Raw genomic sequence first — 12298 nt, forward strand, 5'->3', positions numbered from 1 at the left:
CAGATAATGTCAAAACAATTCAAGTGCAGAACTTTCGACTGTCACTCCGACCCTGGACGAATAAGCACATTAAAAAAAAATCTAATCGATTTATGAGGTGTTGCGACTCCTTTTTCTGTTTTCCAACAACGTCCACAAATATCCCAATTGTCACAAAGTGTTGGATGGAACGCAGCTCTGCAATATTGTGCAGATTGACACGTTGTAAACATCCTTTTCCCTTGAAATAGAATGCACGCTGGTTTTTGAAGCTGGCGCCTCGCTGCTGGGGACCGTGTACAGCACAGAAGCTGCCCGGCTTTACGTCATTCAACTTTCCAGCGACTGAGATTCCGGAGGGAGGGGAAGAAACCTAGTGATGATAAACCAGACAACCACCAAAAAAAACACCCTGGTGCAACTGCGAATCATCAAAAAGAGCAAGACTGAGACAAAGTAGGCGTTACTTGAAACTTTTTAAAGAAATCATTTAGTAGTTGACTCCTATTAATTACTTGCAAGAGCGTTTTTTTTTTAGTTGGATCCAGTGAAGCTGCTTTTTATGTGTGTGTGAGAGGCAGAGAGAGGCTGCAGTGCAGTCTGCTCCCTGAAACTTGGGTGTAAACACCGACTGGGAAACAAGTGCAGCCATGTAACCAGCAGCAAGGGACTGTGCCGGAGCTCTGTCTGTCCATCTCCGGGGCTGCTCTCTAACCAGGGGTCTGAGGGAAGGCCAGTGGCTGGTGAGGCTGAGAGCGCCTGAAGATGGAAACACTCGGAGAAACTTGTGCCGGAGATGTCGGCTGTGACTCCGGCTCCAGTCCCTTCACTCACGGAGCTCCAGGCACACAGAAAGTTTACCCGGCGCTCTTCTCCTGCTGCCTGCTTTCGACTCCTGAGACTTTAACCCGTTTCAATTCTTTCTGCTTGGTGGCGACGCAAATTTTAAAAAAATAATCTGGGCGAGTACGCGGTGACGAGCGTTCCGCGTGCACGAGCGCGCGCGCGCACCTCCTCGAGCCCGGGAAGGAAGCTTGTCCCGGAGTCTCAGCAGTTCAGCTCAGTGAGTGCTGCTAGCGGTTCCCCACACTCTCTTGTGTATTGTTTAAAGGACCTACAAAAGTGGCTCTGTCATCCTTAAGGACTGGCTCTCTCTGAGGCTGTGTTATTGAGTTCAAAACCTTTTTTAATAGGATTACAGTTTTAATAAGAGGTATTGGAATGCATTTCTGTTTATATCTGGAGTATGTAACATTAAATATCCTTTCTTTTTGCTTCACTGATATGCAATAATGGTTTACATGAGTAAAGTTCTATATATTAAGGCAGCCCAGAGTGACAGCTTGGAGTAATCTGTATGTTCGGATAACAAAAAGCTCAACAGAAGGGTGAGCCCCTTCAAGATTTGTACTTCACCAATGTGTTTGTGTTTGTAATTGATGGACCTCGACTGTTTGTGGTAAGCTGGTGCTTTTGTTCCATGTAAAACATTTGCTTGTGTTGCCTGTTTGTTTCAAAACTCTTCGAAAAAATGGTGGTAACCAGCATAATCTTTTTTTTGCAGCAGGGAAGCTTTTGTTATTGCCTTGGGAATTTCTCTCCTTTGGAAGTTGACCATTTACAGCAATGATTAATCATTATCTGTCAGGGGATTGATTCTGCCTTTATTCTGATTTTTAGCATGCCAGCACCAGGATGTTATAACAGTGCTGGTGTGAGCCTAAGGAGAATAACCTCCAAGTGATAGTTTTGCTCTGCTTTTGTCAGCTTTAAATAGTGTCGAGGTGATTTTAAACTTCTTTGCCATGCAGTAAAAACAGCATTATTGTTTTCCACAGGCTACAGAGGTAAATGAGAATCTTGGTCTCATTAGCTCTATTCAGTGATCATAGCTAGTGTTGTATACAGTACTTGCTGCCTGCATTTCATACCCAATTTACATTGTATTCCTGGATGCAACTGTGCAGCATAAACAGGGCAGCACTTGTTCATTTGGAAATTGCTAATATCTCGTAAAGTAGTTTGATTCCTTGTATCTATGAGCAAATCACTTGTGATGAAAAATGCAAATGATAGCTGTTGATGCCCCTTGTCATGGCGGTTGCTGTCTGTTTTTACTACGTATAGACTAAACCTCAGTTTGATTGTACGTATCCGAAAAGTACCCCCCCTCCTCCCTCCACAAACACGGCAAAACATCTGCAGCCAGAATGTGCACATCATGCACTCAAGTAATCTTGTAGTTGCCAGGCTGTCCTGCAATATAAATGGGGTGAATTTTGAAAACAAATCACATTGTATTGGATGAACACTTCCATTGAAAGTGATTTTGCAGTATTCCTAAGAGCAGGAATTCCTGATCCCATTTATGGAACTTGTCCACCTCCACTGATATCAATGTGCAATGTAGCTTTGATTCAGTTGTATCACTGCTGAAGTACTTTACAAACTGCAATGTGGTTTGCACTGTTGCTTCACAGCGCCAGGGTCCCAGGTTTGATTCCCGGCTTGGGTCACTATCTGTGTGGAGTCTGCACCTTCTCCCTGTGTTTGCGAGGGTTTCCTCCGGGTGCTCCGGTTTCCTCTCACAAGTCCCGAAAGACATGCTGTTAGGTAATTTGAATATTCTGAATTCTCCCTCTGTGTACCCGCACAGGCACTAGGCGACTAGGGTCTGTTCATAGTAACTTCATTGCAGTGTTAATGTAAGCCTACTTGTGACAATAAAGATTATTATTAAAGTGAACAGACGATTCACTAGTAGTCAGCATTGCTTTTTTTTAAAGTTTTCACTGTTAATGGAACAAAGTAATGGTTTAAATATAAATCTTTATTTTGGTGCAGCAAATATGCAGCTGGACTGTACTGTCCCATTATCCAACCAATTTAGATAATACCTTTTAGGAGCCATATGAAAAATGTCAAAGTGAGGAATGTTCTTTCCTCTTCAATCGTAACATTTCCTATTTTTTTTGTTGTGGTGACTAGCAATGATATGTAACAATACAAACCGGAGAACAGATGATGTACTCTGCGAACAAGTTGTCAGGTCTTGGTTTCTTTATGCCTGTTGAATAGATTGCTGAAAGATTTATTTGGGGAACTAATTAAAGCAAAGAGAGTGAAATTTGGAAGGAAGTTTGGTTCAGTTGGTAGCAGGAGACAAAAGTGATTTGTGAAGTGACAAAGACTCTGAGCTGTATCGCCAACAGATGTTATCAGACACTGGGATCATAAGCATACAGGGCTGCGGATGGCTGGGCTGGGCAGCTGGTGGTGGTGGGCATTTGTCAACTCTGTTCTCAGTATTGCTGTGAACAATCGGAGCTGTTTTTCACTTCTGTTTTTTTCTGATTGTGATCCGTGATGGATTGTTACTGCATCTTGTTTGAATAGTTGAACCTAAATTGTTTGTTCAGTGCCAGTTGACATTCAGCACTGTCATTTAGGTATTCTGTGCGATGCAGTTATTGTCCTTCTGCTTTTGCAGAAACAATGCCCTCAGACATCCTTGCACCTGTAATAATTTAACCCTTTTTGCTTGTAATAATTTAACCCTTTTGCCTGAACTGGCATTATTTCAACTTCAAAAAATGTACTTAATAAATTCAATATTTTATCTATATGTTAAGCCAGGATGAAATCAGTCTTGGTAATCTTTATCAGCTACCCAGAGAGGGAAGTGCAGCTGGACCATCTTTCAGTGCCTGAACAATGACATTGTGTATATTGTGTGTTGGTACAGCTTTTGAAACAGTGCAAAGACCCTAGGAGGTCAGTCAGTTGTACTGGCCAGTCCATCAACAAACATTTTAGGCTACATCAAAAACCATTCTCATTCAGTGTTGGTAGCGAGCCATTTTAGAGCAACGGACAACAAACAATTTCACAGCTCACGGTTCTCTAGGTAAGCCTTGGTGATTGACAGTTCAATGGGCTGAGATTTGGAATCTGAGGTTTAGTTGCACACAATTTCTTCTGAGACACAAAAGTTTGTAAGAGCTGAGCTTTGATGGTGAGCGTACACGAAAGGAATTAAACTAAAAAACCAGGTCCTCAAGGGTCATAATCTCTGGATTACTACCCGAGCCACGTGTGACTTGGCGAAGAGATAAGAAAATTAGGGAAGTAAACACGTGACTAAAGGAGTGGTGCAGGGGGGAGGGAAGGGTAACACTATGGGAAGTAAAATGGTTAATGGGAAGCGAAGCAGCAGGCTAGCACGTGGGGAGGTGGGTTCAATTACATTGAAAGTTATGAAAAAAGATAAAGGGAAGAACTCCGGAGATGTTATTAATGAAGGTGTTAGGATTCAAAAAGAAGGTATTAAAATGAGCATAAAGGCACATTACCTGAATTCTTGGAGCATTCGAAACAAGATAAATGAGTTGACGGCACAAATCATTGCAACTGAGTATGATTTAGTGACCAATACAGAGACATGGTTGCAGGATGGTCACGACTGGGAGTTAAATATCCAGGGGTATCAGACTGTTTGGAAGGATAGACAGGAAGGTGAGGGAGGTGGTGTGGCACTGATATTTAAGGATGACATCAGGGTGGAAGTGAGAAATTATATAGGTTCTATGGAGAACAAAATGGTTGAATCCATTTGTGTGGAAATTAGAAATAGTAAGGAGAAAAGTTCACTGATAGGCATAGTCTATAGCAGGCATTGTCAATCTCAGGGCGCGACCCGCGGGTGGGTCGCGGGCGGGTGTCGGCAGGGTCGCGGAGCCGTCCGTCACGGCACTCCCGATCGCGCAAATCTGCACGCAACAGCCGTCTGTTAATAACGCCAGCTGCAAGCGGCCTTCAAAATGGCCGTGAACATGTAAAGAAAATGTGGCCCCACTGTGCAAGCATGCCAGATCATCGGGCACGCATGCGCAGTACGGCCGTTTTTTTTAAAAACGGTCGCAGCTTTTTGTTTTACAAGTTCGGGGGGTGGTTTATTCATTTCATTCATTTATTTTATTCATTTAATTTTTATTTTTTTCATTAATTTCATTCTTTTTTTTTTTACAAGTTCGGTGGGGGGGGGTTATTTGATAAACTTTTACAGGAAAAAAATGCAGAACTTTGGACAGATGGAGACTCCATACTTTCCGACACCGGAAGGCTTCCCTTTCATCCAACAGGTTCCTTTGGAGGAGCGTGTACGAGGGCCAAAGGGACCCAAAACCATTTCCTCCATTTTTGTCAGCACCAAACAAGATAAGAGAAAATGGCGGGTCACGCAGGTCGGCCGGCGTGGGTCGCGAAGGTCGGCCGGCGTGGGTCGCGAAGGTCGGCCGGCATGGGTCGCGAAGGTCGGCCGGCGTGGGTCTGAAAGTTGGCCGGTTGGTAATAATGGGTCCCCGGAAAAAAGTTTGAAGATCCCTGGTCTATCGGCCACCAAATAGTAACATCACAGTGGGACAAGCAATAAACAAAGAATTACTGATGCATGAAAAAATGGTTCGGCAATTATCATGGGGGATTTTAATCTACATGTTGATTGGTCAAACCAGGTTGGTCAGGGCAGCCTTGAGGAAAAGCTCATAGAATGTATCCAAGAGAGCTTCTTCAAACAGAGGGAGCAATGTATCCTAGATCTAGTCTTGTGTAATGAGAAGAAATGCTTAGTGATCTCATAGTTACGGATCCTCTTGGAAGGAGCGATCATAGTATGGTTGAATTTAAAACACAGATGGAGGGTGAGAAGGTAAAATCCAGTACCAGTGTCAGGGAAACTAGAGGATTAGGAAATCTTTAAAGGTCAACAGAAAGCCACGAAAAAAGCGATAAAGAAATGTAAGATAGATTATGAGAGTAAACTAGCTCAGAATATAAAAACAAAACAAATAGTAAAAGTTTCTACAAGTATATAAAAGGAATTATTGCTGTAACCTGTTTTGATAAATGTTTGTAATAAAACACATTTTTAAAAAAAAGTATAAGGAAAAAGAGGAGATAAGGTAAACATTCATCCTTTAGAGGATGAGAAGGGACATTTAATAATGGGGAATGAGGAAATGGTTGAGGCATTGAACAGGTATTTTCTTTCAGTCTTCACAGTGAAAGACGCAAATAACATGCCAATAATTATTGCCAAGGAGGCTATGGCAGGTGAGGACCTTAGAAACGATCATTATCACTAAGTAGGTAGTTTGGGCAAGCTAATGGGGCTAAAGGTAGACAAATCTCCTGGCCCTGATAGAATGCATCCCAGGGTACTAAAAGATGTGGCGGGGAAATAGCAAATGCGCTCGTGGTAATTTACAAAATTCGCTGGACTCTGGGGCGGTTCTGGCAGATTGGAAAACAGCCTATGTGACGCCAAGGTTTACAAAAAGGCGATACCAAAATGGAAGACCTCACATTTAGACCATAAGACATAGCAGCAGAATTAGGCGGGTGGGTAACTATAGGCCGGTTAGCTTAACTTCTGTAGTGGGGAAAATCATCATTAAGGAAGAAATAGCAAGACCCCTGGATAGAAATTGCCCCATTGGGCAGACGCAGCATGGGTTCATGAAAGGCAGGTCAAATCTGACTAATTTAGTGGAATTCTTTGAGGACATTACGACCATGGTGGACAACGGGGAACCGGTGGATGTGGTGTATCTGGATTTCCAGAACGCATTTGACAAGGTGCCACACAAAAGGTTGCTGTATAAGATAAAGGTGCATGACGTTATGGGTAATGTATTCGCATGGATGAAAGATTGGTTAACTGATAGAAAGCAAAGAGTGGGGATAAATGGGTGTTTTTCTGGTTGGCGATCAGTGGCTAGTGGTGTACCTAAGAGATCAGTTTTTGGACCGCCATTGTTTACAATTTACATAGATGATCTGGAGTTGGGGACCAAGTGTACTATGTCAAAGTTCCCAGATGTCACTAAGATGAGTGGTACAGCCAAGTGTGCAAAGGACACTGAAAGTCTGCAGAGGAATGTAGATAATTTAAGTGAGTGGGCAAGGGTCTGGCAGATGGAGTTCAATGTTGATAAATAAGAGGATCAGAGATTATCGGGAGAAAATATCAGCCATGATTGAATGATGGAGCAGACTCGATGGGCCGAGTGGCCTAATTCTGCTGCTATGTCTTATGGTCTAAATGTGAGGTCTTCCATTTTGGTAGGAATAACAGCAAAATGGATTATTATTTAAATAGTGAAAAATTGCAGCATGCTGCTGTGCAGAGGCACCTGGGTGTCCTTGTGCACGAATCACAAAAAGTAGGTTTGCAGGTGCAGCAAGTAATTAAGAACACAAATGGAATTTTGTTCTTCATTGCTAAAGGGATGGAGTTTAAAAGCAGGAAGGTTATGTTGCAGCTGTGTAGGATGCTGGTGAGGCCACACCTGGAGTACTGTGTATAGTTTTGGTCTCCTTACTTGAGAAAGGATGTACGAGCACTGGAGGGGTTGCAGAGGAGATTCACTAGAAGGTTACGGTGAGCAGGCGGGTAAGTGGAGTTGAGTCCACAAAAAGATCAGCCATGATCTTCTTGGTAAGAAATCTTACAAAACCAGGTTAAAGTCCAAAAGGTTGGACTTTAACCTGGTTTTGTAAGACTTCTTACTGTGCTCACCCCAGTCCAATGCCGGCATCTCCATATCATCATCTTCTTGAATGGTGGAGCAGGCTCGAGGGGCCAAATGGCCTACTCCTGCTCCTAGTTCTTATGAATCATCTAGGTTTGTTATAAAATGAAGATATGGCAAGCTGGTTTCCGCTGTGAAATTTAATTCTTCTGTTCGCTCATTGATTTTGGTTTAATATCATGCTTTGTTTAACATCATGCTTTCATACTTGAGTAGGTCTCAATATGTTTCAAGTATGTCTTCTGCAAAAAAAAGTCACTCAAAATATCACAGTGTAAGGTCGTAAGTGACAAAGAACTGGGGCTGGATTCTCTGCAGCCACGGGCCGTAATTGCGGCCGGCGCGGGGACGGAGAATCCACTTTCATGGCAAAATTGGGCCTGGCGCCAGTCCGGCGATTCTCTGGCCCTCGAAAATCGGCGTAACCGCGGAGTATGCCGCGCAGCCGGGGGCCATTGCCAGAAGCCCACCCTGCAATCCTCTGCTCCTGACCAGCCGAGTTCCCGACAGCGTGGAACTAACCAGCTATTGCCCGTCGGGATGCTGGCGTGGGGGCTGCGGACGCAGTCCACGGCAGCCCTGGTCGGGGGCGGGTGGATCGGAGATCATTGGGGGCCTTGTAGACGCCCGGGGATTAACTATGTGGGGGTTGAGGCTTGAGCACAGGGCCGATTGGGGGGATCTCTTTTTTCGGTGTGGCTCCGCGGTCCGAGTCCACCATGGAGCACGGCGCGGCCGCTGGAGGCCGCCGCCGTGTGCATGCGTGGACTCCGAACTGGAGGTGCGGGAGCCCGTCTCCACAGCTAAAGCTGCGAGATTCACTCCGGGTCCCTGCTATTCGTTCAACTTTTTTTTTTAGGAATTTCGGGAGTAAAACTCCACCATTTGTAGGCCGGCGTGGGGACATTGTCTCATTTTGGGAGAATCCAGCCCCCGGAATTTAAAATTCATTCTTTGGATGTGGGCATCATAGGTCGGCATTTATTGGCAGCACGGAGCACAGTGGTTGGCACTGTGGCTTCACATCGCCAGGATCCCAGGTTCAAAACCTGGCTGGGTCACTGTCTGTGTGGAGTCTGCACGTTCCCCCGTGTCTGTGTGGGTTTCCTCCGGGTGCTCTGGATTCCTCCCTCTAGTCCCGAAAGACGTGCTGTTAGGTAATTTGGACATTCTGAATTCTCCCTCTGTGTATCCGAACAGGCGCCTGAATGTGGCGACTTAGGGGCTTTTCACGGTTACTTCATTTCAGTGTTAATGTAAGCCTACTTGTGATAATAAAGATTATTATTGCCCATCCCTAATTTCCCTTGTGAAGGTGAGTGAGCTGTCTTTTTAAACCGTTGCAGTCCACGTGGAGTAGGTACACCCACGGTGCTGTTAGAGAGGGAGTTCCCAGATTTTGTTCCAAGGGATTTCCAAATCATGATGGTGAATATCTTGGAAGAGAACTTCCAGGTGCTGGTGTTCCTATGGGACTGCTGCCCTTATCCTTCCAAACAGTAGTGTTTATCGGGTTGAAAGGTAATGTCTAAAGAGCTTTAGTGAGTTCCTTTTAAGAATATTAGTACGTATAAAATAAGCGAGTTTTAAAGTTTATTGCTGGAACAAATGGTGAAATCAAGGCTTATGGTCTGTGCTACTGTTTAATGAAGTCTTGGGCAGTACTAAATGCTTTCCAGTTTGTAGCCAATGTGGGTCATCTTTGCCAGAATGACCGATGAAGTTGGATGGAAGAGAGTGTTTGTGGCAAAACCCAAAATGTTATCACAGCTTATGCTCTAGTTTTTCTTCCTCCAATAAGAATGTTTCACTTCCTTTCTCAATTCTCATTGTTTCTTGATTGAAGTTCTTTTACTGACCAGTTTTGAATATACGTTATACATTTATGAAATGTACTGAAATGTCTTCAGATAGTTTGCTAGTGTTTCATTGGAGTTGTACTGCTGAACCATAAAGATTTAAGTATGTAAATATACCATTTGGCCTATTTTGTCTGTGCCAGCTCTGTTCGTCCATAACTAATCCCACAGTTATAGTTCTTGCTGCTAACCCAGTATCTTCCAATGTTTCAAATATTTATCGATGTTTTACATAAAAGCAACAGCAGTAGTCTCTCCCTCAATTGTTCCCGGTTGTGCATTCTATGTTCCAGCAGCATTTTTGCCTGAAGACATTTATCCCATCCTTTTTAATTTGGGGTTAATCGATTTAAAACCACCAAGTACCAAGCAGATGGAATATTATTTCACTATTTGCTCCACCAGTAACCTTCAAAACTTAAAAATGTATGTGCTTACATGTGTTACTATTTCAGCTGTTTGTCACTTCTTTACATTTTGATACTTTGAGTAACCGGTCTTTTCTCTTTTACCTTACTCCTTCAATAAATAATTCCATTTGATATTTTTTGCAGATTTAAATTAAATGCATAATTTGACGAGTTTCTCAATGTCTACAAATAACTTGGGATCACCTCCAAGCCACTGGAATGCCTATTTTTTACAAAAAACACAACTTAGTGGCATTCATAAATGTGGGCATTATTTTTAGTACCTTGGAGATAATTAGCATGGAAAAATATATGCCCGGGATTAAAATTCTAGTAAATTGAACAATTGATTGCTGGGCATTTGGAGCTTTGTTTGTTTTTCTATCAAACCAAATAACAATCCAATTGATAATTGATGTTCTATTATATAAACTTGTATTTTAACATTAAATACAGTTAGTATCTATTTGGGTGCAAATGGTTTTGGCCTATTTTTCAGCCTCAAATAGGCAAAGCGCTGGGACCGCACACCAGAAACCAGAGGCTCAAGGCTTGTCCAAATTAGGCCTCATGCTCCCATCATCAGATTGTTGGTGAGCTTTGAACACTGCCCAGATTCCAAGAGACAGTTTGCCAGTTTCAGAGGGATGCAATTGGTTCAGTTGCCTCAGGTCATCAGGAGGAAGGGAGGAACCCAGTCCATGCATTCTTAATTATTCTTTCACCGACATTTCCTGATTATTCAGATTTTCCTTGCTTTTTGTTTTAGCTGTGGGCCAGTTACTTTATTTTTCCTCCATTCAGAATTGAAACTTTTTAATCTGTTCTGCCTTTATTCCTTTCCTTTGGCCTGTCTTGCTCTGCTTTCCACTGGAAATTCAAACATCAACTTGGCAGCATTTACTGTTTATTTTAGTTTACTTCATGACATGTTTATTTTAGTTTACTTCATGACGTATTACTTTCGGTAACCTGTTGAGCAGTATTTGCTTTTCAAGATCTTCGTCTCAAGTAACGAAAGGCAAATTTTGATTTGAAGTATCAACTAGTGTTTGTATAAACACGATAGTCTTGAATTTCCTCCATACTTGCCTCCAGAGGCAAACGTATTATGAGAACAAACAAACCCTGAGGTTTGAAGGATTGTGGAATTTTGGCCCTGGGTTGCACATGTATTTACAATATGCTCAACTCTCCTTGATCCTATACAGCCATCTACTTATCCCTCTGCCTTATATGCAGGTTCCTTGCGATTGCTCAAAAGTGCTGTTAAAACGGTGACCAGAGTTTCAAGCACAGCACAAAACAAACTTTCAAGAGTTTTTTCAAAAACTGTGGTGTATTTTCTGTTTCTTTCAATTACTTTTTTTTGGCATAAGTCCCATTTTAAAAATTGCATTCCTTAATGTGGAGTAGTAAATATGTGTGCCTATTTGGGTTATGAAAAAAAGTAAGCAGTTTGATTGACACATCTGGCTTTCAGTTGTCATGTGACTATGCCATGAGGCTGCCTCTGGAGGCAGACATCATAAGGCAGTTCAGTAAAGACTCCCATTGAGACAAGACATTAATGAAGCTCTGTTTCCCTATACATGAAACATAATGTACAGAAATGGTGAAAAAATGATATTTGAACTCGAAAATGAGACAGAGAAGACACTGAAAACCCAGGAAGACCGGTTGAAAAAGAACTACTGAAACTGCAAAGGAAAAAAAACTGGCTGAAAGTTAATTGCTGTGTGAATAAAATGCTGCAGTAAATCTCCGGTGACATTGAACAGTGCTATGTGGAAAAAACGGCAGTTTCCCACTATCGGTAGAAAAACTGAGATTGCAAATAACTTGATTAACAAGCCTGAACCAATAGGAGAAGCCACACTCATAGCATTGCTGTGGAGGGACTGCTGCAATGTGTATACCACTCTAAATCTAACAGATGAACAAAGAAAAAAGATGACAGAAGGTTTCAAAGCCTTGAACACAAATTTTGAACCCTGAGTGAATGTTACAGATGAACCATATGTACTCCACATGAGGCCATAGAACAGTATGTGGCAGCAATAACACAACTTACAGTGTTATCTGAAATGATCTGATTAAAGATAGATTAGTTTTGGGCTTCCTTCCATTCCCACCCTATTCATATATTTGTCTAGATGTCCCTTAAATGCCACTATCATATCTGCTCCCATCGTCTCCCCAGGCAGCGCGTTCCATATATTTACCACCCTCTGTTTAGAAAAACTTCTACTTCTACCCTCTGCCTTCTGTGCCCAAGCCAGTTCTGTATCTACCTTGCCAGCTCTCCTCTGATCCCATGTGACTTCACCTTTTGTACCAGTCTACCATGAGGTACCTTGTCAAAGGCTTTACTGAAGTCCATGTATACAACATCTACTGCCTTTCCCTCATCTATCATCTTTGTCACTTCCTCGAAAAACTCAATCAAGTTAGTGGT

The 12298-nt window shown here is 42.6% G+C and overlaps 1 protein-coding gene across 4 annotated transcripts in view; it reads left to right on the forward strand.

Annotated features, from left to right (window-relative positions):
• The first annotated feature begins 305 nt into the window (after positions 1-305).
• Positions 306-12298, forward strand: part of gulp1b (GULP PTB domain containing engulfment adaptor 1b) — a 645746-nt gene continuing 633753 nt past the window's right edge. For 3 of the 4 annotated variants that reach the window (XM_072477928.1, XM_072477980.1, XM_072477970.1), the window contains exon 1: positions 306-435. The gene's annotated coding sequence lies outside the window, so the exon portion shown is untranslated. The other variant, XM_072477939.1, reaches the window with a different exon arrangement.

Source organism: Scyliorhinus torazame, chromosome 2, assembly GCF_047496885.1.
Source record: "Scyliorhinus torazame isolate Kashiwa2021f chromosome 2, sScyTor2.1, whole genome shotgun sequence".
NCBI classification, from domain to species: Eukaryota; Metazoa; Chordata; class Chondrichthyes; order Carcharhiniformes; family Scyliorhinidae; genus Scyliorhinus; species Scyliorhinus torazame.